Source organism: Lytechinus pictus, chromosome 3, assembly GCF_037042905.1.
Source record: "Lytechinus pictus isolate F3 Inbred chromosome 3, Lp3.0, whole genome shotgun sequence".
In the NCBI taxonomy this organism is placed as follows: Eukaryota; Metazoa; Echinodermata; class Echinoidea; order Temnopleuroida; family Toxopneustidae; genus Lytechinus; species Lytechinus pictus.
This window is the reverse complement of record NC_087247.1, coordinates 79337417-79343416: the sequence shown is the minus strand read 5'-3', so window position 1 is coordinate 79343416 and position 6000 is coordinate 79337417.

Genomic DNA, 6000 nt, shown 5'->3' with positions numbered 1-6000 from the left:
AAACTTGGATGGTAGATGTACTTAAGCGACCTGCATGTTATGCTGCAGCCGGAGGTCACATGGTAAGGTCAAAGGTCATTTTCAGGTCAACATTAAAGTTTTCGTGCAAGGCTCTTATGACAAGTGTTATTCCATCCCAGTCATTTCACAATGAAGTTTCGATACAATTCTGTTGCGTGCCCTCGCAAATCACGATATTTCTGGTTATTTTAATTAGTGGGCGAGACACAAAATCGCTTTTGCCTTGTTTTTTATAAAACGTCTTAGCTTTCGCACATCGCGCAGTGAGAGAAATTATTTTGAATTCCTCAATCTTTTCCCATTTTTGGGGCGCTCATCTTTTCTTTTGAAAACAGGTTTTGCTTTTAATCACAGTAAGTCAAATGAATTCGAGTTGATAAGGGTATTAGAGACGCAAGAGACGTCTTATTTTGATTCAAATTTGATGAGATATCAAAAACTTCGCGCTCCACGCGGTAGGGGGGAAACTCCCCCCTCCCTGCACCCTCCCCCTAGGGAGCGCACTTCGCGCGCTCTGTAAGTGTTGGCACGCTTCGCGTGCACTTGCCGCCCCCTCCAAAATTAAATCCTGGCTACGCGGTTGCTTAGATCATTCCTCATTTACGCATGAGTGAGCAAAAACAATTTGAAGAAAGGATACCAAAAATTAATTTGGCGGGGGGGTATCTGAATTTCAAAACGAAAATCACATGCCTAAATAGTTCAATATCTGCTCTTTTATTTGATACCTTAATCACCGAAAATTTATTTATTTATTCATTTATTTATTCGTTTCTGCATGTCATGACAATGAACATAGTGTGACCATTACAAACTTGAATACATTAAATTTTACATAATGATAATGTATAATTATGATCATTTACATAACTGATTATACCGAGGTTGTAGACATGCAGTGGTATGACAATATAAGCAGATGCTTGAGATGTTGTAACACCTTTGGATATATGAAATACATACATAAATATAAAAAAAATACTAAAAAGTAAAAACTAATGATTACACAAAATGAAAAAAAAAAAAAAATTATTATGTGCCATAACTATTTACAAATATTTTAAAAGGAGTGTGTGAGGCGTAATAATAATTGAAATTATATCAATCCTTAAGTTTAAAATGTACAGTACAACAAAAATGTGTCTTGCTAAAAAATTACTTAGAGACAAGTATGCGTTTTACCGCACTTTTGAAGGAATGCACTGATAATGGTCGCACGGGCCTAATCACAACTGGCAGGCCATAGATATTCATTCGAGCCAACCCATTGCTCAATTTTTAAATTTGATATTGCTGATTGACAAAAATGAATGAATATGACTGACAATCTAACACTGATTCTAGGGAGGGTACCTACTGAACTTACTTTTTCCAAATTGGAAAGATATCTCACCACTATGGAACTATATTTTTACTGGCGGAAGAATTAGGGTCATTTTACTCTATCAAGTGATGAATTTGGTCCCGGCAGGTGTAGTCTTCATAAATGCTGATTAATTTCAAAATGAGCCGGTCGAGGTACCCTTTTCTGGTCAGATATGGAATGTCAGACATTTATCCTATCCACTGGTAGTAAACATTCAACCCTCGAATTTCCTCCTTATTTTTTATGAATTCTTTTTAAGTGCCACTTTAACACACGAGTCTATGGAAAATGCATTAGGCCTGTGAGCCCTATTATATTTATTGTACTATAGTAGGTATAGTCCAGGATAGAAGAGGCATAACCTTGTTTTTTTTATATATACAATATTTTTTTATGGTTTCTTGTCAATTCGAGGGTGCTGATTACGAATCTGAATGATGCCACTCGTGTAACCTTGAGCATTTTCCGAAAATTGGCAAAATCCAATATGGCCGCCAAAATATGCAAATTAGCCATGAAAATCATAAAATTGTCCGCACATTGGCTATGAAATACATGAAATTGTGTGGCAGGAGTGAAATACTATCTGAAAAAATAATTTTTGACAAAATATTTATTTTCCTGATATTAAAAATGGCCGCCATAGGCCCTTGTATACTCTATCATGTACAATATGAATAGGGAAAACTAATTTTCACAAAAATGAGCACTAAACTGCAAAAATTCGCGATGAATGAACGAAGTAATATATGCAAATCATCATTAGTAACAAGATATATCATATATTATGTCATATATGGGAACATTGCTGTATTTTGATATCTAAAATAGCCGCCACTGGCCCAAACAGTATTGCATACAATGACAATGGGGGCCAACAAATTCACAAGAGTGATCACTAAAATGCTTATTATGAAGATTAAACGAGTGGAATACTGACTAAAAACATAATAGTTAACTAAATATATTATTGATATGCCATGTATGTAATGAATGTTGTATTTTTATATTCAAAATGGCTGCCAAGGGCCCTAAAAGTTTTATGCACAATGAGAAAGAAGAGAAAAGAAATCACAAGAGTGAGCACTAAAATGCATATATATGTAATAAATTAATTGGATACTGTCTAAAAACGTAATATCTAACGAAATATACCATTCAGGTTTCAAGTTTGTGTTAAATACTGTACTGTGACTTTCAAAATGGCCGCCATAGACATTAACTTTATTATGTACAATGCAAAGTGGGAAACCAATATTCACAAGAGTGAGCACCGTAAATGCACGTAATATTGATCTGTGAGTAAAATATTGTCTGAAAGCATAATTTCTATTAAGATATATCATTTATTCTGCCAGTTAGGTGATAAATATTGTTATGTTAAAGTCAAAATGGCCGCTACAGGCCCTTACGGTATTATGCACAATGTGAATGGGAACAAATCATTTCAACATAATTTGGCTTTGCATGGCCAAATGGTGATGTATGAGTGAAATATTGTCTGAAAACATGATTTATAACAAAATATATCATATCTTATGCAATTTAGGTGATAAATACTGTATTTCAACATTCAAAATGGCTGCCATATGCCCTTTTTGTGAACATTATTTGTCTCCACTCAAATTGCATATTACACGATAAGTGCCTATGGTGGCCATTTTCAATTTAAAAATGCAACATTTATCACCTTAATTACACAACATTATGATATATCTCGATAGAAACCATGGTTTTAGACAATAATTCACCCTTACATCACAATTCACAATTGTATGCAATATTTAGAGTCAAGCAAAGCCAAATTCTGTCAAAATTATATGTCCCATGTTACAATGTACACAGTACCTTTAGGACCTATGGCAGCCATTTTGGATTTCAAAGTACAGCATTTATTACCTCCACGACCAATATGTGATGTATTTAGTTAGAAATAATGTTTAAGACAATATTTTTACTCGTACATCACAGTAATATGCATTTTATGATTCTCACTCTTGTGAAAATTAGTTTCCCTGTTCGCATGTTACATAATTTAGTTATAGGGCTTGTAGAGATTATTTTGAATGTCAAAATACAGTATTTATCACCTATATGGCAAAAGAAATGCTATAAAAAATGTTTTCAAATAACGTTTTACTCATACAACAGGATTATATGGATGTCATAGTGAAGCAAATCCAAATTCTTACAAAATTATATGTCCCCATTCACATTGTAGATAGTACTGTTAGGGCCTCTACTGCTATAGGGGCCATTTTGAATTTCATAATACAGCATTTATCTCATGCATGTCAAAAGAAATGATATGTCTTGCTATAAAACATGTTGTCAGACAATATTTTACTCGTAGATAACAATTACATGCATTTTATGTTTCTTACTCGTGTGAAAATTAGTTTCTTCATTCGCATTGTACATAATAAATATAGGGGCTATGGCGGCCATTTTGAATTTCAAAATACAGCATTTATCACATAAATTGCATATTAACAATTATGTTTTTAGTAAGTATTCCACTCGTTTATCTTAATAATATGCATTTTAGTGCTCATTCTTGTCATTTTTCTGGCCCCGGCCATTGCCATTGTACATAATACTCTTATGGGCCAGTGGCGGCTATACAGTGCGTCCCAGAAAAAACGAAACCGAGATTTAGCGATGATTTATCATAACTTAATCATAAATGAAATAGACAAATGATCTACCAATGTAAAGCTTAGAATCTCCTCTTTCATCTGGTATTACTTAGATTATTCCTTATTCACGCATGATTGAGCAAAAACAATTCGAAGAAAGGATGCCAAAAACTCATATGGCGGGGGATATCTGAATTTCAAAAGGAAAATCACATGACTAAAAAGTTCAATATCTTCTCTTTTCTTTGATACCTAAATCACAGAAAATGGTCAAGTAGTAAAAAAGTTATGATCCCTCGAAACAATGCTTGTATTTCCATAATTTCAATGTTGTGTTTTCACCGGTTTCCCACATAAGCTATCGCACGGTAACAAAAGACTTAATGCATGGCTGATCGTCAACAAAACGGAGTGTCGAGTGAGTTTGGACGCTAGCCTGTAAAACCTCTTCATTTTATGAAATTATTGAAATTCAAGCCTTATTTCAAATAACCAGAACTTTGTTATTTCTAGACCATTATCTGTAATTGAGGTATCAAATTAAAGAGCAGATATTTAACTTTTTAAAAATGTGGTTTTCTTTTTAAAACCCAGATACGGCCCGCCAAGTGACTTTTTGGTATCCCCTCTTCAAATTGTTTTTGCTCACTCATGCGTGAATAAGAAATAATCTAAGTAATTTCAGTAGAAAGAGGAGATTCTAAGCTTTAAAATGGTAGGTCATTCGTCTATTGTATTTGCGATTAAGTTATGATAAATCATCGATAAATCTCGGTTTCGTTTTTTGTGGGACGCACTGTATTTTAGACATCAAAATACAGCAATTTTCCCATATATGACATATCTCGTTACTAATGATGATTTGCATATATTACTTCGTTCATACATCGCGATTTTTTTGCAGTTTAGTGCTCATTTTTATGAAAATTAGTTTTCCCTATTCATATTGTACATAATAGTGTATACAATGGCCTATGGCGGCCATTTTTAATATCAGGTAAATAAATATTTTGTCGAAAATTATTTTCTAAGATTGTATTTCACTCCTGCCACACAATTTCATGTACTTCATAGCCAATGTGCGGACAATTTTATGATTTTCATGGGTAATTTGCATATTTTGGCGGCCGTATTGGATTTTGCCAATTTGCGGAAAATGCTCAAGGTTACACGAGTGGCATCATCCAGATTCGTAATCAGCACCCTCGAATTGACAAGAAACCATCAAAAAATATTGTCTATATAAAAAAAACAAGGTTTGGTCAATTTTCTATGGGGCCTATCCTGGACTAGTATGGAATTCCAAACATCAGGTCCATAATGCCTGATAGATTTGTGAGCCAACAGCGTGCGAGGGTTATACAAATTTATATTAGATGTAAGTCTTGTGTGGTAGGTATGGATAGCATTATTTTGTTGGAACATAGTGGAAAATCAGGTAGGTAACATTTTGGCATTAAATCGATACATAAAAAGGGAAGTTTGAAGAAAATGGACAACATCAACAGTAAGACATTTTAGCTTTATAAAGAGAGGGCGTGTATGATCACGGTAACCAACTCCAGCACAAATACGAATTGCTTTCTTTTGCAACAGAAGAATTGGGTTTGTGACACTCGTTGATGTTAATAAGAGTATTGTACAGCTTCAGGGGCGGATCCAGCCTTCGCCAATAGGGGGGGGGGGGGCCGGAATTTTTTTTCAGCAATATTTTCCCCGATCGGCCGCTCGAAGATGACTTTTGCCGGGATTTTTGGTTTCTTTGAAGGGGTAGTCCTAATAGTCAATTCTTAGCTTCATTCTGATGAATTAACATAAATATATACCGGTACCATAATCCTTATTTATATAATGCGAGCGCGAAGCGCGAGCTAATTTTTTTTTGGAAATATTATGTTTTTTCTAAAATCTTGAACATTCTGGGCAATGTTTGTTATCCTGAAAAAGATGTGTATGCAAATGAAAAATTACTAC